Source organism: Polyergus mexicanus, unplaced genomic scaffold, assembly GCF_030449975.1.
Source record: "Polyergus mexicanus isolate NDT 795.1 unplaced genomic scaffold, iyPolMexi1.0 SCAF_6, whole genome shotgun sequence".
In the NCBI taxonomy this organism is placed as follows: Eukaryota; Metazoa; Arthropoda; class Insecta; order Hymenoptera; family Formicidae; genus Polyergus; species Polyergus mexicanus.
Window position 1 is genome coordinate 8,560,308 of NW_027223326.1, and position 26,790 is coordinate 8,587,097.

The 26,790-nt window shown below is 37.2% G+C and overlaps 1 protein-coding gene across 5 annotated transcripts in view; it reads left to right on the forward strand.

Annotated features, from left to right (window-relative positions):
• Fas3 (fasciclin 3) overlaps positions 1-26,790 on the forward strand; it is a 276,317-nt gene that overhangs the window by 66,650 nt on the left and 182,877 nt on the right. The window lies entirely within an intron of this gene.

Below are 26,790 nucleotides of genomic sequence, written 5' to 3' on the forward strand. Positions count from 1 at the left end.
GGAAAAAAAAGATTTTTATTACCTAAAATATAGAAACGGTAAAATATACACATAAATATCTTTCTAGTAATAATATAAACTGACCTAATTTAGCGTTTTGTGTGACTTAATTTTCAATTAAGAATTAAATATTTTTTTTCGGATATAACGTTTAAAATCATGTAATTAGTATTTATTAATGATATATTAATTTCTTTTTCTCTCTCTCTCTCTCTCTTTCTACGTAACCGTAGGGAAGTAAAAATATGCGAAATTATCGTACATTATCGTAATCTTTGATATTTACAATTTAATGGCACTTTTATCGAGTGCTTTTATCTAATTGCTCACGATGAAATGAACTTGCGAAGAGAATTAAAATTTACAACACACACAAAGTTGATTATTGACGTCATATTAAATATTCGGTACGTCTCATTATTGGTTTGCAGTCAATTACAACATCCAGAGTACTTTCTGCCAATGCTGGTGAACGCTAATAGTGTGTTAACTGATTCTTCGTTTCTCTCGATTTTCTTTCTCCGGAAGGAAGCGGGGAATCAGAATTAAACCTGACTTAATGTTTATTGAAATGTATCTCAGTCAGCAGGTAATGCTAATACATTACTATCATCTTGCTCGGTATCGCGAAATCGATAGTCACGATACGCGCTCTGAAGCAGAAATATTGCGACTTCGATTTTAATAAAGGCTTGTTCCGTGTATCGATCCGTGATAAATTGATGCGATTTATCACGGCCCCGACCCAGTTCCATGGCACTTCTTCGAGCGCATATAAATATAAGTAAGATCTGTCGATATCTATGCTATTGACATTTGCTATGTTTTGGAAATATTTTTATATTATATTAATTCTCTTTTATACCATTTTATATTGAGTCTACGCTTTTTCTATCCCTTTAGTCTATTTTATTTGTTTTACGAATACATTGAATTTATTCCAAGATTAGGTGTCATATAAAATGTAGTCAAAAATAAAAAGAAAAGAATTTCTGATTCTTCGAATCATTTCGAGTATTATATATAGTGGGCGAAGCAATTTATAGCTGGCACGAGACATTAATACGGCTGTAAATATCACGAACTGTTGCGTGTTCGCTTAAATTACAGTCGTTCATCTTTGTAACGGCTGGGATATGTTATTGCTGTCTCAATGACCGGTTAAATTATCGCGCATTTAGATGCATCTTGGAGGACAAGCAGATCTAATACAATACATAAAGTCGTTGGAACTATGCAACATGACATTCGAATCGTGCTTTTTTTTTTATATCGTAGAAAAAAATTGCATATTTATTAAAATTACACAAGAAACGTATTTACAATAATCAAATTTTATTCTATCGCATCGAACATCGGTATTCGATTTTTAACCTTAGATTTTCCTCTAGAATTTCTAGATTTTCTTCGCGCCTGGGTCAATTTCAAGAAAATATTCTCAGTCACTCGATCTCTCTCGCCGGATATATCTTTGATTTTCATCACTGCGAATGCGCGACTTGTTCGTGGGGGTCAATCTTCATTCCGTTCGTTCCTTCTCGATCTATCGAAGCGTACAATCGGCCTCGAGGGCAATCAGAAAGACGAGACGCCCTCATTTGCCAATGCTTGTTGGCTGTGTTGTGCGCCTTTATCGTTCGTCTGTAAAGGGTGACGATTTCTCGCACCCGTTTCTTTTCGACATTCCGTTTTTTCTACTCGAGCACTCGAGGCGGAAAAATACACAGGGATCGGAGAAATTGAGAGAAACAGAGAACGAGAGAGAAAGAGAAACAAATAAGAAATTCCCCTCAATTTAGGGTTGGGGTTTGGCAACACGTCGTGGGATGTCACGACACACTTTCATCCCCTCATTTTTTCGTCCCCTATACAATATTACAGTTTTACGGTCTCTTTTACACTTCACGATAATAATGATTGTCTCGGTTGCGCGTTTCTGAAAGACACTATATGAACATTAAATTAGATTTAAGTGAATGAAGAAGAATTTTGTGTGCATTATTTTTAACGATCTATATCTGCAAATATTAAAAATAAGTAGGTGATAAGTAAAATAATACGGTTCATTAATTCCTTTATAATCATTATTTATAATCTGAAATATATTCTGATGCAAAGTTACTGTGTTTATATGTATTTGTATGTTGTATATGTATTTGAAACTAAAATAATATTATATTTTTGTCAAGTATTGTTTTTCACGCATATCTTTAATTGAACATATAAAATCATAATTAATAATAAATTAAATGCAATAACAAATGCTTCCAAGAAAAGCAATGAAGCATGAATTATGACAATCATATACAAAATTATATAAGATGCGTTATTCGTAAATAATCAATTAATCATAGATAAAAATTATTATTTTTCTGTTAAGAATGATAAAAAATTTTTTTCTAAAAACTTTAATATATTACATATATTGAATACACAAATTTTAGACTAAAAGGCGAATTATGACAAAAAATTAAAATATAATTTTTTAGACAGTTATTTCCTAAGCTTCTTTTTCTAACATTTATTATATCTCACATTTTTGATATGTATTTTACGTAACTCTAATATGCGATATTTTTCATTGCGCACATACATGTGTTTGTGATAGTTGATATCACTAAAATATAATATAAACTTTTAGACGTTCTATAGGGCGCGTAAAGAGTTAATGATAAAGTTTCGGAAAATTTATGGGTGAAAAATAGAATTATATTTTCTAGTCACAGATATTTTCGCAAGTATGGTAATGCAGGCTTTATGCTCGCTTTCTGCATACGTTCCCCTTTGTAATTTACTTAGGAATTCTTTACGCGTTGCTAGACTTTCCATTGTTTTCCGTTCCGTTCCACATTCTCACTTTTTCCCTTCGTTACTCGAAACGGAAAAACATACAATGGATGCAAAGGAACGAAAAGAAACGGCGGGTTTATTATCGTTTCAGTTTATCACGTCGTTTCGTAAACGCCATGACAAATCTCCGCGAATCCGCGATATTTTTTCATCCCACCGCTACGTATCATTACAAAAAATTGCCGAAGTTAATCGTATACGGTGAACTTTTATATTTTTATCGAATATACCATTACATTTTAGTTGACTTTATATAAGGATTTTATTCTTTTATAAATATTATATCTGCTCACGGTTCCATAAAGAGGAAATAATCTCTCAATTTATATATCAAAACACATTTATATACATTTTCTCATGCTGACGATCTCTGTCCGAAAATTTTAAACATTTAGTAAACATTTATATTGACAAGTGTCTTAAAAATTGCAATTCTTTTCTCATTTTCTAACATACGCTATCAAATGTCGATAAATGGTTTTTCATCGTCTTTGAACGATTTAATGAAAACTCGCGAGGCGCGCTTCGCCAATTTATTTTCACTTCGATCGCTTGGCATGATAACCCGTATGTTATGAAAGTGCGGAATGAAACGTTGCGGAAGGAAGGAGAGCGAATTGTCGGAAAGAGAGAGACGGGTGTAGAGATAGGGCGAGAGCATGCCACGTTCGCGCCGTTGATTCTCAGACGATATGTTCCCCCGCCCCGCTTTCAATTTCGCGCAAAAGTTGAAACGATATCGCCCCGTCTCGGAGAGAAAGGAGTTTACGACGCGTGGAAATTGAAAGAAGAAACTTGAGGCAACGGGGGCCGGCCGGCCGGCCGGCCGGCGCGCGTCAGAATTTAAATCCTTTTAAGCAACTTCCTCATTTCGCCGGCGTTTATAATTCATGGGAGGCGGCGCCGGAGGGTAAGCATAGGGAAAACTGTGCCGCATGGAAAACATCCCGACATACCTCGGTAAAGCGACATGGGCGCGCGCGCGCGAACAAATTTCCATGGAAAAAGGATAGTCCCGTAACGATTTACTCGCTTTTGTACTTGCGCCTCGGGAGATGTGTATATTCATGAATTATGCCTACCGCTATTCCGTCGTCTCTCACGTAGACGACGACGACGACGAGCCGGCCGCAAGACCGCCGCGTGTCACAGTGTGTTACAAATAATTATTCGTTCGTTACAACGTGAGCTCGTATATAAAGATGAGGTAGACCACCGTCTGTCCTGATGCCTCCCTCGCAACACGTTGTTCGTAAACGTTGCGTGGAATTAAACGTTAAACTCCCGCGTATTATAATGTAATATGTAATCCATCGGGAAACAATAGAGGGAATGCTTTCCTCGCTTTCCGCGATGTTATCAAGTCTTCATTACATATATTAATACACCTCCTTTTTTTTAATTCAACTAATTATTGTAATTTTTTATCCTTATCTAATATACGGATAAGGATAAGATCAACATGCTTTGGGTGCGCGAATTATATATAACATGTGTGTGCTCGTTGAGGCATGATAAACGATATTTTCATTTTCCCTAAATTAACTCTTTGCGCTTCTGATAATATTCTAGATCTCCTTCTATTTTATACGCACCCGGTCTCTCCTTGATGCATTAGCCGGCATGTCGCTGAATGCAAATTGAATAATGCCGCGGTTCGCTGTGCTAGCGAACGTTCTCTCGAGCAAATATGGTAAAACGCGTGTATTCGCCAATCCTAGTTAATACGCGAAGGTCTCGCAGGATTTGAAATACTTACGAGAAGTGCGCGCACGTGTGTACGTATGTGTGCAGAGAATTAATCGCGTGTGAAATATATTAGTGAAATGAACAAATCATTATCTTCGCTATTATCATTTATAAATTCTTCATTGTCATTTAATTGTTTTTTAATAATTCGCATTTATTCGCGACTTATTGCCCGTGTGATGACAACATTATCGACCGACTTGACTCTGACAATTTTCATAAACGGTATTTTTCATTATTTTATCACACAAGTATAGAATTTGCATCTTAAAATGTACGTGCACTTTTAATCATTATTTGATAATGATAAATTTTATTTTCTCGCGATTTCTTATAATTACTGTTATTATTTTTTTTTCCTAAATTTAAATAATTCTTTAATATTTAAAAATTTTTTAAAAAGTTTGGAAAATACTTTTCATTAATTTGATTGTAAATTTTTTACTTCTATATTAAGTGTGAAAATATTTATCAAAATCAATATAGTTGAAAAATTACTATTCGATCTATATCATTTTATTACTGTTGTTCATCTCGCACGCAATATGTAAAGCAAACAGCTTTAATCAGCATCAGTTAATCGATAAGTGCTGTTTACTGCGTTAAGTGCTCGCCCGAGCGAGCAAAGCGGCTCTCGATCGCGAACGTATTTCAAGAATCGAGACTCGCTTCAATCTCACGCGATCCATCGCGTCCGACCGGAAACGACGACTACAATAGCGACGACACGCGCCGTACCCGCGTGAACTGCGGGTGATAGTACCGATAACGCACGCCTTGTAAGATAGGGGGTGTGTGTGCGTACGCGAGATAAGGGAAAAGGGTGTGCGTGCGCCGCTTGCATTAATCAAGGGTGGTTTTTCAACGACGTTGACGTTATGTCGCCGATCCGAATCTCGGGGGATGTGCCGTCTAACTAGGGGAACTGGAAATGCTCTTCGTTCGATGGAAAAAAAAAAAAAAAAATGCCTGATTGTCGACGATCGGCTTTGATCGCCAGTAAAGCGGAAAATTACTCGAATAATAAATTAGTTTGAGAGAAATTCGTAGTCAAACTCGAATTATGTATTAAAAGTTGTTAAAAAATTTTTGCATTTGTAATTATATTTTACACGTACCACAAGATAAAATTCGTAAAGCAAATTGTAAAAGATAAAACGGGAGACATTAATATCGATTTATGATTTATATAGTGTTTCGTAAATGCGGTGCATTCGAAATATATTTATATATAAAGAACGATTTAGTAACGATTTTATTAGTAGCGATTATATTGTGTCTTTTATTCGATCATTGAAATCGACATTTTTATTTCCATCCTAATCTCTAATTGCAGAAAAGTATTTCTTTTGTGGCAGAGGGAAGTTGAAATAATTAAGTATTTCGAGTAATTAAGGAACAATCATATTCATTAGAAATTCTAATTAAGAAGATAATTAGAATTCAACTTTACACTCGCTAAGTACAATTGCATATCTATCTTTTCTCATGTGAAATGAGCACTTCACTTACGTTTGTGAACTCGTATATCTGTTATATCTAAATCAAGAGATCAAAGAATACTGTATATACGCATATATTATGATACACTTGCGCATAGATGCGACACAAGTATGAAATACTATTTACATTACATTACGATTATCAGTATAATTTTCTTATTCCTTATGTAGATATTTTCTTTGTCCTCTTATATATATCTGTACATGTGATGTCATTATGATGATATCATAGTAAAATGCTCTTAAAAAAAAAAAAAAAAAAAAAAACTTTTAGCTCTCATATTAGTATAAAAGTCCATTTTAATTATATCGTATATATTACTAAAATTTGATTAAATATGTATAGATTAAGCTTTTAAAGTAATCTTTAAGAATGCATACGAATTTATAGTATAAAATTGTATAATGTAATATAATAATAATAATAATATAATAATAATACTCATAAATTTGATATAAAAACTATTGTTTTTTTTATTATATTTTTTACAGTCGAATAACATTTTTTAAAAAACCTAAAAGCTTTGAAAAGTGATTCTTTTCACAGAGACAATGATAATAATGTAATGTTAAAATATCAAGGACGTCACGAGGCTCGTATTATTAGAACAACGGAGAGGTATCGACAAGATTGTATACTTCAGTCTCTCTCTTTATCTGAAAGCGCTTGTTACAAGATTGTCACCTCCTTTGATCCGACCGATACTTCGAACATCGATTAATGTCAATATTGATACTCGTTTCATTGACATGGATCGTACAGGTTGTATCGAAAAATCAATTTTTTTTTTTTTTTTTTTTTTTACGCTTCGCTAACACTCTCCCTTTCCGATGTTCTTATTCCGGACGTAACTACGGATACTTTGGCAATATTCGTTAAGGAGACACGAGTGCGAGAACATATTTGCATAACACGTGGAACCATTCACACGTGAGAGACTCGGTTGTGCCCTCCGGGTATTCGGTTCTTATCCAACAGCTCCCATCACACCACCCTTCCCCTTCGATCCCACGCTCGTTCTTCAGGAGTTTGCAAGCAAAACCCCTCGCGGCTACTTTGTACACCCGCGCAAAACCCTCTATATTGGAAGACATGTCCGACCCGCGAACGAATTGCACATCCACCTCGCTGAATCCACATCAAAAGCGGCTAATTTGATCCCTTGGTGATTGTTCGTGCGAATGTAATGAAAGAGGGCTGACGGATGATGCCACGGTTCTTAACGCGAGAAGACGAAAGATGATTTCCGTTTGTCTGATGCAATATATGAATTAGATAGATATATATATGTATATGTATATATATATATACAGAGGAAAACGGATTTAATTCACGAGCTCTACACAGGCTTTTGAAAGTAAGATACTTAATAAGACTGAACGTACATGGATAAATGTCATATTTGTAAAGTAGTACAATTTACGCTTCAATATGAATCATTATTATTGCGCTATTGTATATTCGTGTGATGAACTATATGTATTTTTAAATAAAATCTAGACGATTTAAACATAAGATTTTATACATATATTATATTTTTATTATATTAAGTATATTGATTTTATATTTCTTAGATTACTCTGGTTTAAAATTGTATTTATATTATCGATTTGTTTGAACAGCTCTTCTTTCGATATCTTTCTTAATATTAGCGTTAATAATAAATAATAAATACAATACTTAATAAATATATTTGCGTTTATATTCTCTATTCTTATACTTCAATTATTCTTTTCTATAAAAAGCTCATATGTTACATTTAAACAAGGCTAGGAGAATATCTTGGGAACTTTACTCGCAGTTGTCATTTAAACTCCGCGAACTCGTGATTTGACGCAGTCGTGTACACGACGAACAAAGTTTTCAATAACTTCGTGAATTATCCGCCGAGTATTCGGTTCGCCGACACGAGAACAAGCGAGAGATGTCGTTTGCGGGATCGAAAATATACCGGCAAACTCGCGCGTACAAGAGCTCGCGCACGGCGGAAGTAATTTGATTTCTTCGCGATCACTCAAGCGAGCGCAATAAAAGAGAAGTCATAGCGGCGCGCGCGCGAAGATACGTGCGTCCTGGTTTGAAGCTGTTCGCAAAACCCCCACTGCCCGAATACCCCTCTGGGAACTTTGTGCTCGCCGATGCGCGTCACCGGGACAACATAAAACACGGTGATTCCATATACGATCATCGAGATGATGAATTGGAGGGTCCTTCCCAGAAAGAGAGAGACACTCATACAATTCCCTTCGTCCTGCACGTGCTTTGCAACTGTCAGAGCGAGGTGATCTATCGCTACAAACGGTTATGAATTTTTTCGATATTTCTCGATATCCGCCGATAAGCTTTTACGAGCCGTCTCGTATTTAACTGTCCTTTTCGATCTTTCGATAAGCACTAGAGAGACCTTACGTCTTGAAACAGACGGAGTAAATATACAGCTGCGTCAGGCAAACTCGAGAGGATGAGTTCGATAATCTCGTAAATACCCAAATTAGATTTGCTCGTCGTATTACAGAGCCACATTTCTCAGTCCGCGGAATAAAAGACGTTAACCGTTGAGAGGCGAGGAAGGTGGTTACATCGGAAAACGCAAAGGAGGTGCAAGATGCGGCAGACGGTGCGAAAGCGAGAACGTGAGGCGTAGGAGGGATGAGGAGGGAGAAAGGGGATCTGCCGGTTCGAACCACTTAGCTATTCGAGAGCACTGCTCCTCTTCGCGGCGAAATGGAATGGGGTTCGAGAAGCACGCGGTTATTGTCTCCGCGAGAGAAGTTATGAAAATTACGTGCCCCGATGCGCTCGCCTCCGCTTGTTCTCCGTCGCACAAAGGCCGATTTTCCCCGGGATACGAGCATTGCGCGAATGAATAGCCGATTAAAATCAACGATCCGCCCTCGCATGCTCGCCGCCGGCTACTCGACCGCCTACATCTTTAATTGCTCGCGTTAGCCGATTAGCGATAAATTGATAGGAATTCGCGTTCTATGTCCGCTCTAGCTTGCCTTGAAAATTATTTATCCCCCTCGAGCGAAGACGTATGGAGAACAGCTGACCTATTACATTTATAGGTGATCTGGATCTGCCAGTCTTTGCATATTATTACAATCCGACTGGTTTGGAAATGTTACACCTCGGATGGAGAAGATAGATTTCGAGATGTATTATTTATATAATTCATAAAGCGTGAATAGCGGTCCAAATTTTTGCGATGCCATAAAAAATAGTCATAACAGTACCTTTTCTTTGTCCGATTAACGTGACTTTCAATAATATGGTGGTTCCTAACATTGTAGCGACTTTAATACGCGATGTGCATTATCAGTTACGTTTACGTATCTTGCGGCTATTAATTCCTATCAAAGTCGCCGCCGGCGAATTTTCTTTCTTCTTATCCTTTACCGTAAAATTAACATCTCCGACTTCTCCCTCCATTCTCCCATCGCTCTCGATGAATAAAGTTTAATACCGTTTCACCTTGTAGGACAGGAATTTCGCGAGCTCACTCGCTTCGATGCGCCCGTGACGCGCATCCAGGCGAAAGAACGAGCGTTCGCCCTGAACGCAGGACGTCACTTAAAATCGGTGGAATCTTTCCCCCGGAGCGATAAATCCGTTATTTCCGATTTCTGTTCTCGCCCGGCTGCTCTCTCGTTTATGTATCGCGGTGCTGTGTGTAACGGCAATAACGCGAGATTAATCACGGCCGGGTTAGAGATACGAGCCGCGGAGAATTACGAATCGGACCGATATCGCGTACCCTTTTGCGCGTGTGCTTATCGGTAAATGTATTGCGATAGATGTTTACAGGATTTTATTCGTAAGCTATATTGGTAAGGGCTTAATTAAATTTTCAACCTGAAGCAAACTATTAGCCGCGAGCGCATGCATCGGACGATCTGCAAACATGCGGATAAATTTCTGTAGATTATTTGGAAGCCCCGAATTAGCTCGAACGACATGTTTCGAGACATGTTTAATGCGTTTCAAAGTAGCAAAGTACAAAGTTGATCGTGTCGCAATTATTCAATTTTGTAGAGCGCGTAACTGTATATTTATTAAATTTCAAATAAAGTTAATTAATTAAATTTGATTTTCAGTTATTAATTTTATTTGAAAAACCGGATGAAACTTTAATTTATTACAGAAACGGTATAAAGACTCTATTTAACGCTATTAATTGAGGAGAAAAGCAATAAAACACGTAATGTATTAATCATTATTATTGTATTATATATGTTTAAATATCAATTACTTATAAGAGTGTTAATTGAAAACAAACGATTACGTCGAATAAATAGCATTTTATTACCAGCCAATAATTCAATGCGTAAATTTGGTAATGTTAAAATAATATCATCTCTTTTATCATTTCTATATATTATCACGGATACGCATCATATTCGTAACGTGTTTAATCTATTCATTCGAGATGCGCTATAAAATTATTGCGTGGTATGACTCGATAATCAGCTCACGCGTATCACATTATCCAATTTATCCATTTCGAAATATATTCGGAACGAATATGTAACCACATCACATTCGGATATTTCGTTATTATCTCGTGAACGAGAGCGACGAAAACTTTGGCGATTTGATCAACGTGTATAGTCCGCTGCAAGTGCGTAATACGTTCTCGACGCGAAAACCTGATGTATATAGTGGGAGGGGGGGGGGAGGGATCCACGTTAAGTTTGTCGCGTAAGAGAATAGCAAATGAGGCGAGGAGAAAGAACACACACGGAGAAGAAAAAAAGCGACCTGACCCGAACATTGTGGGTTGATAATCAGCACGAGTGCCACCAGCCAGCGTGCGACGAGAGAGCCCGGCGCGACCGTTAATGGAAAATGTAATCGGGCTCTCTGCTTCCCTCCTCTCTCTCTCTCTCTCTCTCTCTCTTTCCTTCTGCTTCTTCTCGCTTTGGCGGCGTGAATTTTCCAGCGTGACGCGAAAATGCGTGAAATGGCCTACACGCGCGCGCAGGAACGACACGATTGTATACTTATATACGGGCGTCTCTTTCAGCGTCACACTGTATACAGTTAGATTTGCGCACGTGTAACTAAGCAAAAGCATTACGCGTTTGGAATTGTATCAGCTGATATCAGGAGGGAGCGCAATTACCTGTCGGCCGGAACGGTATCGAACGACCGGTGTATCACTGAGAGCGCGCTAATGGAAAGCAGCTGAAAGGAAGCAAAGAGAATGACAAGAAAGATAGAAAGAGCTAGAGGAAGAGAGAGAGAGTGAGAGAGTCGCAACGAACATAGGTCGAGCGTGAATGTCGCGCGCATTTTGTTTTCTGCTGCATTTAGCAATGAAGCGCGGAATGCTTTGATTTTCATTTAGCGACGCGCGCACGATCGTCATACCATCTCACTGTTAATTAAAAAAGGAGACAGAGAAAGGGAGTGAGGGAGGGAGAGAGAGAGAGAGAGATATGCGAGCTTGGTATTACGTGCGCGCGGTCTATCGACGAAAAGTAGTTCATGAAAAAGATTTATCTCGTGTCTCGCTAAGCGGATCTAAAGCTGAGCGATGCCACAGTATACAGAATCCGATGATAAACGCGTGACTATAATACGATAATATAGTCTCTCCTGCAGCGATTTTCCGCTGAAACGGACCGCCAGTTCCGCCAAGGGCTATGCGCACTTGGAAATGCTGTTGCACCGATTAGCGCTCGGCTAAACTAATAGTCCCTTACAAATTAATGCATTCACGATGCACCGCCAGAAGACTGCATCGAGGGCTAGTGACCCGTATCAACTACACCTGAACCCCGACTCGATACCCGATCGTACAGTATCGCCGGATTCGTTCGCGCGCGCGTCCCGATTATCGGAATTGCCGCGGTATCGCAGCGGAAGAAGAAAATTGTGTTGTACGCCTCGGTGTTCGCGATCGGTTTTCGGTTATTACATCGGCAATTGGAATCACACGCCACTTAATTTGCTCCGATTCGCACTACGCGGTTTATGCCGCGACCATAAACGAAACCGTAAATACCATGGAATCCTATCTAATTGGTATATTTGAAAGTTGCAACCTAATTGATGAAATGTGTAATAATCAAATATATACATTATGATATATTTTTTTTATATAATGTTAATTAAAATAATATTAAATTTTTATTCAAGGGAAAGTGGAAGAGGAGAGTTATATATATTACGATAGTAATATATAACTATTAAAATTCATAGGATCGAGAGATTAATATAATTATAATTTATTTTTAAAAGTTAATGGTAATTTTATTTTAATTAATTATGATAATTAATCTAATCTTCTGCAATCAATTTGACACATTTGCATACTTGCGTCGCACCATTTTCTCTCGATTATTTTTTAAATATATGGTAAATATAAACATTTATGTTGTGGTTTATTAGATGAAAATATAAAACTGTGATTGGCAATCAATAATCGTGTTTGTGATAAATTTTTTAATAGATGTATAATATCCAGAATAATATCCATTTTTTCTACTTTTTTGCATTCTGTTTGTTCCTGTATATATATATAATATTTATTATTTATTATTACGACCGTTAGCTATTATTGTATTTCTTTTTGTACATATAAAATACGTTATACGATAAAGATCAGTATCCTTTCTTTGTTTCGTGAACAAAGTTCATGTTAGTCTTTTGCGGATCGACTCGATGATCAGCGGAAATTTAGCAACAAGGTAACTACATACTCCGCTTTGTTCCGAAGCTCTTAGAAACCAGGCTCCGTCCATCCAGGCAAATTATAAATATTCAAACTTTGAACGCCGAGTTAATCAAGAACGACATTGCCGCGCTTCGGTTTAAAGGGTTTTCGCTCCGCGGTAAATTTACAAGAACGTCGCAGAGAGATAGTAAAAAGCTTTGAACTCACCTTTCGTCGTCAGTGTTTATCTCCCAGTTCAATTTATCAACGAATATATCGCGACGTGATCAAAATTTATTTTCCGAAAACTCTTCGTTGGAAGAGTCTATGCAACTTCGAGGAAACTTGCCGCTTTGCCGATGAAGCTAAAATTGATACGATGAAAGAACATATTTACGTGAAATCCGATGAGCATAAACGGAAACGCGACGAAATTTTTACTTTCCTCTCTTTTTCGACGAAGAGTGTTTTAATAGACCATCATGTGTTAACGGAGTGAATCAGGTTAACTGAGAGAGAGAGAGAGAGAGAGAGAGAGACTATCGTTTGTCTTTATCTACGTAGGGTCGCGGATGAAGCATGAAGGGAGGCTTGTTAATAAGGATTTATGATTATCTCAGGAAACGTTGAGACGAAGTTTGCCGGAGATTCTTGGTTAGCCGTTCCTTTATACGAGCCCTGTCTTGGAGCGATGTCGAGGATCGACAGTGACGGCGAGATTGTAGTAAGGAGAGTCTCGAAAATTGTTCCTAGACGCTTCACCGGCGGCTTTATTACCCGGCGGAGTGACAGGGCGAGAGAACTGTTTATGCAAGAGAGCGTCTAAAATCCGCGAGAAGCAGCGTGATATTAACACGAAGAAGAAGAAGAAGAAGCATTTTCCCTGTCGCTCCGAATGTAATTCGATTCTCCCCGACTATCACGCACCGCGTTTGGCGCAATTATTATTGCTAGGAGACAATTGCACCGATAATCTTTGTAAATTAATTTCTCCCCACTATTCCTTGTTCTCTTCTTGGACTACAATATAGGCGGAAGAAAAATACTTAACGACGACTGGCTATAATGGACACATCGTTGTCTGATTTTTAAGCAAGCACTCTTCTGCATTTTTTCCCCCAAATTATAATAAAATATAAAGAAGTATATAGAGAGCATCTACATTAAGCTCGTTTTTATATTTAATATTTAAGATCATTTTAAATATGATCACAGGTCGTTTTAAGATTCCATTCGGTCAATGAAAAAAAAATATCGTATAAAATTTTCAGATCTTACTTGAGACGATCTTAAAAATAAGAACGGACTATGAATACCGGTCTATGATTAAAAACATTTATAACTTTCTTAAATTTAAATTTCTAAATTATACATTAAAATAACGATGATATAAATAGGGGGGGGGGGAAACTTTCTCTCATCGCAATTGATGGAGCTAATATTGATGCAACCTAATATATGTATGTAACAATGATAAAGTTTTATTAGTATATACATTCCTTTGTCATTCACTGCGACTACTGGCCAGAATATGCCGTTCATAAATCGCGACTGATTAACGAAAAAGGAACATTTCGTTTAATTCGTCTTACCTTCTCCCTCTAATGGTCAACATAAGCACATCTACTTCCACGAATACACATGTCTCGCTTTTGCAAATGCTATACGTGCTCGTAAGGTCGTAACCGAGCGTCACGCTCAGCCGGCGCCCGCCATTATCTCGCGATAGAATGCGCTCACGGTAGCCTAATAAAATCCCATGAGTCAGGCTATTTGTCGGCGGGAGGGTATTTAAGTGATACATAATGTCGTAAAGAGTCCGTCCCCCAAAGATATCCCCGTCTGCCCTTCGTGAGCCGACCGCAATCGCTCGTGCGAGGGTACGCGCCGGTATAGAGACGTTATACTTATACCATATACATACAAGGTGACGATGTATTAGGTATCTCGGATTGGTTGGGTCAATTCCTTTAAAGGAGTATATTTGTATCTATGTTAAAATATAAAGCTACCACATTTTCTTATATTACAACAATTTATTACGATTATCATTATCAGTTATTATCATAAATCTTTTTGCGACTTATTAATTGAATATAATGAACATATTTATGATTATAAACATGAATTATAATGGATTTTGAGATATATAACGTTTTTCTTTAAACAAGTTTATAGACAGAGAAATGAAATGTAAATTAAATCGAAATTTCGAAAGAACGAAGGAATAGTCGTCAATTAACAGATTAAACAAGAATTCATAGCGTCATTATGAAGTGAAATTATCATTTGAAAGCGAGCGTGACTATTAAGTTTCTAAACAAATGAAACGTCAAGGGAAATTCTTTAAATTCTTTCACCTCGAAATCTTTTTGGATATTGATACAATTTGGTTTGTAACATGGAATACGTAGTATGTTTTCGTGACTATGAATCTATCAGCGGCACGCGCCACAAATTGAAATCTGTTTTATCACGAGGAGTTGATCGCGTGCAGCTATTTTCCCGAAAAAGAAATGGCTCGCTCCTTTATTTAGACGCGGCATACGTTGCGGAAGCATATTTTAATAATAGATGTTCACTAGTGTTTCCATTTTAATCGTTTGCATAGCTCTTTCGATACACCCTATATACATAAGAGCGACGTGGCTCTTTCCATTAGCGTACCAAGGGACGTTTCGACGTATCTCAACGCAGCGGGGTTTCTATTTGACTTTCACCCGTAGCATCAGCTTCGTAAATCGCTTCTGACGTCCGTATGCCACGGGGCGTGAACGTGTTTTTCGCTATTGACAATATTGATAATATTTGTTTCAAACAAATATCGGTTTTTTCTTCTATCGAGAAACAAAATTGTTATTAGCTTCAAATAATTGTATTTTTACACAAGCAGCGCGAATTGAGCTAGAAACTAATTCTTTATTATATTTTGATAAGAAATATTACATTCAATTTATTATTTATAACACGTTTCAACATAATTTATTTTGGTTTGTTCATGACATAATAATTTTATTTTTCTTGTTGCAGGTAAGAAAAGAAGGATGTTCTATTTTTCAACGGAAACACGTTTTGGATCAGACTTAGTAAACGTAAGGAAATATACTCTTAAATGGATGCTGAAGAAAAAATGCATAAGTTTGATAAATTCATATGCAAAATTAGAAACCGGAATATCGTAATATATGTATGAAATATTTGCACTCAATTCATACCTCTTTTATTTTATTTTCCATTCTTTATCACATGTGAATTTTATTCAATTTTATTAATATCTCAGCTTTGTTGATATTTTCTATATTGTTTATTCTTGCTTTTTAATTTTTTCATTTTTATTTATCATTTGTATTTATCATTGTATCTCAATTATTAATGTATTATTATATTAATGAGGAATATTTAACGAGATTAAAAGCGAGACAAAATTACATCATCCGTTATATACATTGTCGATCATCAATGTTTGACAATTATTATGCATAATAATTTACGCTACAGAAATGCCGTATGTAATCAATAATATATGTTAATGTGTCAGTTGAAAATCATTTGATGCCACTGTATCTGCTGTTGGAGCTTTCAAACGATTATTTACAGAACATACAGAAACATTGCGTGTATAACTATTTATCTACCGGAGTCTACTGGAACTCGATGGTATGGAATCGTGTAGCGAGCATGTTGTACATTCTGGTTTACATTCGTTTCGCATGGCTCGTAGCGACATTTTTCGCTCAGTGAGGTTGGTTTTTTCGGATTTAGATGCAAACGTGTCGGACAGTATTCTGTTTGCACACCTGCCGCGAATATGTCCCGAAATGCGTCGAATATATCTCGTCACGACGTCGCGTCATTAGCACATTTTTACAGTCATTATAATTTCTAACATTCATTTGTCGATCAGAGAACTTAAAAAAAAAAAGAGCTCTTCAAAACCGACGAAAAATATTTCCCGTTTAATTTTTAAGTATAAAAAGATATTTAATGAATTTATTTTTAAAAAGAATTTTTTGCGAGAGAGCACAAAGAGAGAAATTGAAAAAAAAGGAGGCAAAGCATTTCTTTTTACAGAAATAAAATTTTTTTGACAAGTTGGAAAAAAGAAAAAACTTTTAATTTATTAGAAAAGAGAGAAAATTCAATTACATTTTACATCGAAGCTTTCATCCAGTGTGATCGAAGTCATTCTCTTGACAAAGAGAAACGATACGAGTGCGGTTGTCGAAAGTTCAAAATAACAGATCGCCCAAAGGAAGGGTAGCGGCAAACGTTGCTACGAAGGGTTGGCAATGCTCGCAATTCTTGCTCGCAGTATTATTATTAAAGTCAAAGCTCGGCTGCAGAGTCGATCTGTTAGGGTAGCCAGGGCGTCCAAGTATCGCGATTATTATGACCTTTTCCCTAATTACCATCCCAAATATGAATGCAAATTGCCCTCCGGCATCTCTAGATGGATACATGCATATATATATATATATATATATATATGTGTGTGTGTGTGTATATGTGTGTGTGTATATATCACAGTTGCCGTTCGACGTCTCTTTGGGGTTGCTTATTAGCTCGGTTAGGGGATGAGCCTGACGGAGGGCGGTCTCCTGCACGGGAGGGGGTCGTGCAGTTGGGAGATTCTCGCGGGGTGTCGGCTCTGATCGTCCCTCGAAAAAACGACGCAAATAAGGTCCGTCAAGCTGGAGCAGCCGGGATTTGATCGCAGATATTTCTCCGTGCCCCTTTGTCAACCGGATCGCGCCCTTCCCTCTCGCGAAGCCGCTCGTTGTGCGACAGCAGGGTTGGTTTGGCGGAATCCCATTCGTCAACTGGGATTTTTCGCACCCCGCGGCGAAATTTTTTCAAAGCTAATTTCTCTTAAATTAGCATGATTTTGAGGGAACACGCTCGTATCATAAATTGTGTCTGAGTATGAGTATATATACATAAGAAATTTTCTTATAAATTATATTCAATTATCGCGAAATAGCAAATATTAGTTGAAAAGAGATAAGATATTAATTAGCAAAAATATGGAAAATTTATTTATTTTATTATGAAAGACATTAGATATATATGTAGCAAATAATTTTATATAATATTAAATATCTTAGCTGCAATCGAATGCGAATTTAATATTTTTTCTCTCAATATATAACGATTATATCAATATCGAAGAGAAACAACTATTGAAAACACATAATCCGATGATCAAACGAGCCAAGATATTATGCAGAAGTTGCGTCATGCTAGTCGCAATAATTCAAGATCCGCCAAATGCGCCCTTCCTTCGCGAATACCGGATATCGAAGTATACTCCCATCGTCCCATGGGTACTAACTCTCGACCCTTCGACATTATTACAACGAAACGAACGGATCGCGGCAACGAACGACACCGCCGACATATAATACAGGACGCGATATCGGTCCGCGCCGTTAGCATAAAAATCCTAGCCATCCGGTATGATATCCGGAAACGATCTGAAAACTTCCCACAAGCGTGATTTATCATTCGCCGTTGTTCTTACGGCGAAGAAAGGGCATCGGTAGGGGCAGCGAAAAAGCCCGATGGAGGGAGGAAAGGTCGACGAGTTACCCTATGAACCGTAAATAGTCCCTTTCGAATCATAGATCTTCCGATAAGTAGCACCGCCGGAAGGCGCATCCTTCGTTATTTGGGGAGTCGCGAAAAATGTCCTCGTTACGTACGATTTTTTTATTATATCCAACGATGTTCAACGAGCGCCAGATAACGATCGTGTAACAACTGTCGAATTTCGCGATCATTTGCTTAGCAATAGAAGATGTAACTGTTATAAATATATAAAGAGAATTATATATACATATGTACGCATGGGTATCCATCTCTTTCTATATTCTCGCTCTAAAAGTATATTGAGTTATACTCTATATTTTGCATAATATGATTATTGCATTTTTTTAATGCAAATTTATCGTACAGCATGATTTATATATAATGCGGAAAAATTACTTAAAGACAAATTTTACACATATAAAAATTTTATCCTTGCGAAATGGATTTTATAACGCATTGCGATTTAGCTGCGCTATATCGATCATATGCAGCGTGCGTTTATCACGTTGTTGTTCTTTCTTGAATCCATTCCAACGAATTATTCACGATGCGAATAACGAACCGGATGAATTTGGACGCATTTGTAAACAAATTTTTGGGGGGGGGGGGAACGAACTGAAAGTGGAACGGCGAGACACGTACGTGTCGAATAACCAAATGCTGAAACCTTTTACCGGATGAAACGAATGGCGTGCGAGGTACACGGATAGAACGTAATTCAGTGTATCGCGACACCGACTACAATTATGGACGTAGACTAAACCATCGCTGGTTAGGTAAATCGCAAAATAACGAAAATGCCAATGCGGATATTTTTACGCAACCGTTACGCTGATACACAATAACCTCCGTTCTTCCCTCAACTGTCAACATTGTATACAAGCGCGCCAATTTGATCTACCGTCTGCGATTAAAACGTTTTAACAAAGACATTTGCAATTGAATCTAGGGAATTTTGTTACAAAAAATTAGCAGATTTTTTTATATATATTTTTCGAATTATTTTCTATTTTATTCTTTTTCTTTAAAATTGTAATCTTTGTTAATTATATGTATAGCAGATTAAACTTTCTTCTGAAATGACATTAATTAATAATTATATATACTAGGTCTTTAGGTTAATCACTAGCTCTGGTCACATGCAAACTCTCTGATTGAGTGGCTATCTACTTTTCTATTAGGTTTATTATATATAATTTCTAAAATTATAATATTGTAGATTAAAAACGGAATGGCTTTGGGAATACAATTTTAATAACATTTTTAATAAAAATAAATATATTAGATAATAAATATTAGATATAAATTATTTTAGATAGATTTTTTTATATTAAAATTTAATATTTCGTGTTTTCATCAAGGTATTTAACGTCGAAAAAAAAAAATAAAAATAAATGTATCTAAGTTGAAGAAAACATTAAAAAAAAAATTAATTGTAATATATAATCAAAAATACAAAAGCGAAAGGGATGTTTATCGTTGGAAACATATTATTAGATTATAGGAATTAACAGTTTATTTGTTCCGAAGACATATTGCATTATAAATATTGACTCGATTGATAATTATTGCTAATCACTGTAGCGGTTTATGGCAAGTTAAGTATACGCGCAAGGCGCACCGATTTGGATCCCGCATTCGGTACAACGCGGCACGACGTAACCTCATGATTAGTTGAATGAGGTTAACCAGACAGTAATTAAATCAATGACGACCATAAATTCACGACAGGCGCGCGCGCGCGTGCGCGCTGCGCCCTGCTAGATACATCAACGTAATTTCAAAATTGTTAATCACGTATTACTATTTGCGGTACACCCGAAAATGCGCACGCACATTGCTAAAATAATCGTAATGAATATTTATGTTATGCCGCGAACGATTCCTACGTCTCGCTTAATGAACGTGATTTCATGAATTTTATGACGTGCTCGTTAATTAAACTCGGCGTGCATTTGTCAGGTGGAAATTTAATGCCTTTAATTTATAATAGTATGGGAGTCTCATGAATAAACTCGTGTGCGACTGTATATTATGTTTGGTATTTAAGTGTTGCAAAACTTTATTAAGTGATAATTAGATGAAAACATCTTCCTCATTTCACTTTTCTCGCGATAATCCGCGATCTCACTTTCCCAACTTTTACTCGTCACTTTACGTATGGATTTTATTGTATTATTGCGAAATCCTGCGTATTACAACAGCTTTGATAAATAAAAATTTAAGGATCATAAGATATCAAAAAATGAGTTCTGTAAGAATTTATTTAAATATAATTCGGTAATTTTCTCTTAAATTATAAATTATTTTTTTTGCACAAATTATACACGGTGGAAATAAAATTTCTTCTAGCTTGAATATCGTCAGATCAATAGAGAGTGCCAAGCGAGAGAGCAAAATGTATATATTATATTCGTATAAAAAAAAGATTTTGTAAAGAGAACAAGCTCTTTATGCGCGTTAACTGATTTAAATTCGCCCCTATACGATATTCTTTATAGTGTCTCGTTACGGTGTCTTATCAAAAATTGGAAGCCCTTTCCGTCACGCCTGCTTGAAAGACACAGCGATTCTCGAGTCTCCCCTTCATCTACCTAAATCAATCTTATCTTTAAGCACGGTGCTATATACAAACGGAGTTTAACGCAAAATACAAGGTCCCTACGGATCGCGAGAGCCATGGCGAATCGTCCCTTTGGCGCGGGGTGCGATTTTCAGCGAGGCACGCGACGCGTGTCCGATTTGCCGAATGAATAAATAAAGTTGTCTCGCTACGAGAGACACGCTTTTTGCGTAGAAAAAGCCTGCGGGGGGAAAATTAATGTCGTTACCGACAAGGTGCACACGCTGAGAATCAAGTTGAAAGGGGACGTCCGGATGACACATCATGGATGAAAGAGAGCGAGAGGGATGAAGATCTCTGGATGCGAGCACGTAACCGGATTTGATTCGCGAGAGATCAAAGAACTCTCTTTCTTTTTTTTTTTCTCTTTCTCTCACACTTTCTCTCACTCTTTTCTCTTTCGAGCACCCAATGCAAAATTCTGCCATCGCGCGTAACCGATAGAACCAATCAGAGGATAGATAAGCGCGTATGTCTCGTCGAATGCACGCGCGCACACGCGTATGTCATCGATGGAGATACGTCGGATAAGAGTAATACATATTGCACCAGGAGTGATCTAGAGTACCACGAGCGAATGCACGATGCATCCAACACCTGGGCGCAGTTTCTCCTTCTGTTATTTTTTTCCCCCTTTTCGTTTATTCAATTTCGCGACCACTCCTGCCGATAAGGATAAAGCGAAACGAGCGTCGCTTTATGATCTTCGTGACTCGTGCAAGATACACTTGTGCGGCAACCAAGTTGTGCCTACAAACATATATACTATATATATATATATATATATATATATATATATATATATATATATATACACTCATACATTTCACGCGCTCCATCTATTTTTATTACGGGAATATTTGTGGCAGCAAACGGTTGCACTTGCCATCTTTGTTAACAGTATTTCACTTTGGAATACATGCATAATGCAGCATGATACATTGTGTGTTCAGCATTGCATTACATTTATTTTAGAATACTTTTTTGTCTATACAGACAATGTAGTTAATATGAACAGAAATAAAGTGAAGATTCTTTTCTTCTCTTTTATGATTATATGAAAAATATAAAAGAATTATAATTTGGGAAATTAATTAAATATTGAGAATTAATCGATGCATGAGTTTTCTGTTATACATAAATGTCAAAATCAAACGTCTATAAATCGAACATTACATTTAAGAAAAAAATAGATATTCATATAACTTAATGAATTATTAATTTTTTATTAATATTATATTAGCATGATTTTTAAACAACTTGTTTTTAGATTCAAATAACTCAAACAACTTTCTACGAAGGAAGTAGAGGGAATCCGTTAGAGCGATTACATTGCGCTTCATTTCACCCCAAGAAATTAGGGGTCGCGTAGCAGCTTGCTTGCTGCGACGATGAATCGCTATACTATACGTGATCATTCGATGCGTCTTTTCGACGACGATCTCTGGGGAGCGTAGGAACTGCTTTTGGGGGTAGCTTTGGAAAGCGGCGGCCAAGAGGTCGACGATCGCGATAAGGGGCGCGGAGGTACAAAGGGCGAGCCGCGCACGACGCACAAAGATCCCTAGGATAAGCGTCCCATAGCGCCGTTATTGCATCTCCGGCCAACCTCTCTCTCTCTCTCCCCCTCTCATATCCTCTCGTCTCTTCTTCCTTCATCCTCCCTTCTCCAACGGTATCTCCGCGCGCGGACATATGCAAGGGGACGTTGTCTATTGAATTTTCATGATGTACACGCGGCATCTAAGTGACTCAATCTCAGCGAGCATCCAGGAAGTCGTTGTCGCTGCGTCGTCGCTATATTACTCGGCGCGCTCGCTAAGTCGGGGGTTGCTTCGCATAGCGTTACGATACGATAACAAAGTGACTGACGTAGCCGCCAAAGTTGCGCACCAGGTTGCCGCATCTATGTGTATGTGTATGTACGTCGCGCAATATTCCGCGATAAAGACGCGAATTTGCAAGCGGATGAGCCTGCGCGAATTTGTTTTTCAAAGTGGCTCCTTCTTGTCGTGAATGTGTATGCGTCACGTCGTTTGGGAAAACGGCCGCGATTCGAAAGTTGCGGCGCCCTTTAAATCACAATAGGGGAATTGTCTTGATCGTCTAAATTCAAATGGAAAGCGCGTTGCGCGGCGATATATGTATTTGAATTTAAATGGAAGTCTGTGCTCTTTATTGTACGCTAGATTCTTAACGTAAACGATAATAATATTTTTTTCAAGCGAATAAATTTTTTTTTTTTTTTTAATTTGTAATGACACACTTTTTCTTATTGATTCATTAATATTTTTTGTTTGACATTATTTAGAAAAATATTTTCTTATTTATTTGAATTTTTTCATCTTTGGAGTAGTTGATTATTTTCTATTAATATATATGAAATATACTTTTGTATCGGCGAGAAGATCGTTATAAAATAATTCTCATCGAGATACAGTAATAATATAAAATTTAATTGACCGTAAAAAAATTTTCAAAAATAGAGATATTTATTTTTCGACTAGATTATTTTCACACTCACTCTTTGGATTATTTATCTCGTCTCTATCTATGGCTTGCAGATTTATTTGGTCTACATTTTCCAAGTATATTCGTATAAAAATATCTCACAATGTAACCACAAGCTTCGCTCGTAATACCCAGGAGAAATAACAAACGTCGCATCCAGTAAATCGTAGGAATATTACAAGACGAATATATATGCGTCATATCCAGTTAAATCAAGAGCCCATTTTTCATATCACTCTCCTGTTTAATATGTAGATCAGATGCATATGTATCTCAAAACCTTGACAAAAATGGATCACGGTAAGATGCATTAACTTTCTTGCGTTGAGACGCTCGGGGAAAATCCATGAGAATCACGAACCTGTTCGTCACTGACTGTTGCGTAATATGTATCAATCACGATTGCATGAACACATTGCCTGCGAAATTTGCATTTTATATAATGTAAGAAAATGACAAAGAGATAATGGGAATCAATTCCAGTCAGTTATGCAATGTCGCGCCTTTAAAAACAAGTCATAATACCAGAATACTATTTCTTTTTTAATGAAAGCTCGAAAAAAAAGTACGTACGTCGTTTTCGGTTATCTCGCGGATATAGACTTTCGCTTTACGCGGATTGTGCGGTTTTATTATATCCCGTACACGTGAGAATACGTGCAACTCTGTGAGAGTGCGCCTTTAACGAAGCGGAAATAACGCGATTACTTTCGTCGTTGTGAGTCGTTAAACTCGGAACGTCTTGGTCGTCATCGATCCGCGTAACTACATCGTCGTCGTAGTCATCGGCCATAGTCGCGACGTCGTCGTCGTCGTCGCCGTCGCCGTGACATCAAAGGCGCGGTATTCAATGGCTTCGACCGAAGCACGGGAAAAAAAGCTCGCCGAGATGTCGAATCGACGACAAATCTATCGACTAATTTCTTATCTCCGCGGTTGTTAACCAATCGTACGAGTCCTCGAGACTTTTATTCTCGTTCCACGATTGTCGCATAAAAGCTTTTTACTCAAAATAAAGAATTTCAAAGAAAAAAAAAAAACGTCAAAATACTTTACAGTTTATTATTATATTTATATCGCCTTACAAATTTTGCGTTGCTATTAGAAACACATTTTTTTTCAGCCGTATTTTGCCTTCAAAGAGAATCTCTACGTAGACTTCTCGATATCAGATCGCTTAACCGCTCGTAGATTTGACATACGTGGTCGTGAGCACGTGGTGCGTGTTGCGGCGTAATATCATACGTGAAGGCGGACGCGCCTCGCAGCTTCGAAAGCGCAAACTGCATTTTCGTCCGCGAATAAAATCGTTGGAACGTGAAAATGCACCGGTGTGGCCAATGAGAAAAGCGAGGAAAAAAAGGAGAGGAAAAAGAGGAATGTGCGAGTCCGCGAGCGGGAGCCGGGAGATGTTTCGCAAAGGATCTATAGTTCCATTCGCGCCGTACTTACAAGATGGAAAGATAAGGAATTGGTTTCGGCTTAACTGCGTTTTCCGCCTTAATCCATTAGCGCTCACGAAACGGCGTTCTCGTTCCGGCGCGATCACGCGAGCCGCAGTGAGCTATACCTTCATGCCTGTGTCGGCATGGAATATACAAGTCGCGAATGAGGACCGAAGTTTTTCGAGAAGTTTTCGTTAAGGAGAGTCTCGCTTTTTGAAGAAACAAATTCCGAACTTTACGCCCTGAAAGAATCGAAACTTTCCAAGAGTTTCGAGATATTCGCAGCATTTGATGCTACCATGCTCTCTTGCGAAATGTCGCTTCTCGAAAATGATTCGAGTGATAATACCATAATAAACTTTCATATAATATAATATATTTTTTTCTGATATTTTATAAAACATTATATTAGCATAATCACGTTTTCTTGACATCATGTTTTTAGTTTTTTAAGACATATATTTCGGTTTTTTAACCAATTTTGAAATGAATAGTAATAATTTTTAATATCATAATTATTTTTGATGTAATTAATTCTTAACTTTTAATATTTATATTAAAATTTATTAATTTTCTATTTTATTAATCAAGTTCTTTTTAATTTTCTAGATTGCTTAATTTTAGGTAGATCTTTATATGATGTCTGTCATTAGCATAGTGTAAATAAATAAATCCATATTACGAGACTTTTAAAATCTATTTTTAAAGTTTCTTGCTATATGGGATAAATGATATTATATCTTCATACATCGAAAAGCGTTCGATTATGCTGAAAAGTTTGTAAAAAGCCTGCAATTACGGGATTCCTCGCGATTTCGTAATGCATCGTGTATCGGATAATCATCGGGCAAGTAAAGGCTGCGAACAGGTTTCCATCAGCGTCGGGTGCGATTATCCGCACTTTCGTGTTGCGAGGTGATAACTCGCCGCCGGCCCCGTCACAATAAATCTCTCGCTTACGATGAAAACAGACACTATCGTTAGCTAACGCCATTCTACGATATTACATCTGTGCTTTCGTATCGATAAAAATATTAAAATGTAAACTTCCCACATATATATTTACGATTCTACGTTTCGAGCTGAAAATTGTTAAATCCTTTAAAAAAATTAAAATCTATCTTCTTTCCTCTCGAATTTGCAATTTTCAAAGATTATCCAACCGATCGATATCGCTATTTGACTATCAAATTACGGCATCGTAAAAATCAATCGCGTGGAGAAAATTAAAAACCCGAGAAATTGAAGAAAAATATAGAAAGAGGAGGGAAGAGAAAGGGCGCATTGAAAGAGTAGTATTGTAATTAGTCGTTTGCATGCGCGCGGCCCGATAATAATCATCATCATTAATAACGATACGTTGCCTATGCGTCATATGGATGTTTATGGATGCTGTCCTAATGAAGCGTAATTACGGATAGGGTAGTAGGAGAGAGCGAGAAAGGGACGGCGAAAGGGTCCGTCAGCGTAGTGGTATGTGGGCGGGAAGGGGATGGTCGGGAATGAATGTGACATAGGTCCTCAACGCCGAATAACTTCCTGGGTGATTAACTGCTGAATCGCCAGGAACGTGAGCGAGGTTTCGAGTTAATTGCAACAGTAGTTTCTCTCTCCCTTTCTTTCTCTCCGGCTTACCGTCTCTTTCTATACTCATATTTAATTATTTCGACGGGTGCGCGGAGTTGATTTCATATAATAAATCTATCGAAGTTGAAAATTGATTTTAGAATTTTGACCAAAGTATTGTCTAATTTTCATTTTATAACTATTATGCGTATAGTGTAAAATGTTGATTTAAATTCTTTAACCTCAATATAAATATGAAGATTTAATTTCATTAATTCCAACATATATTGTAT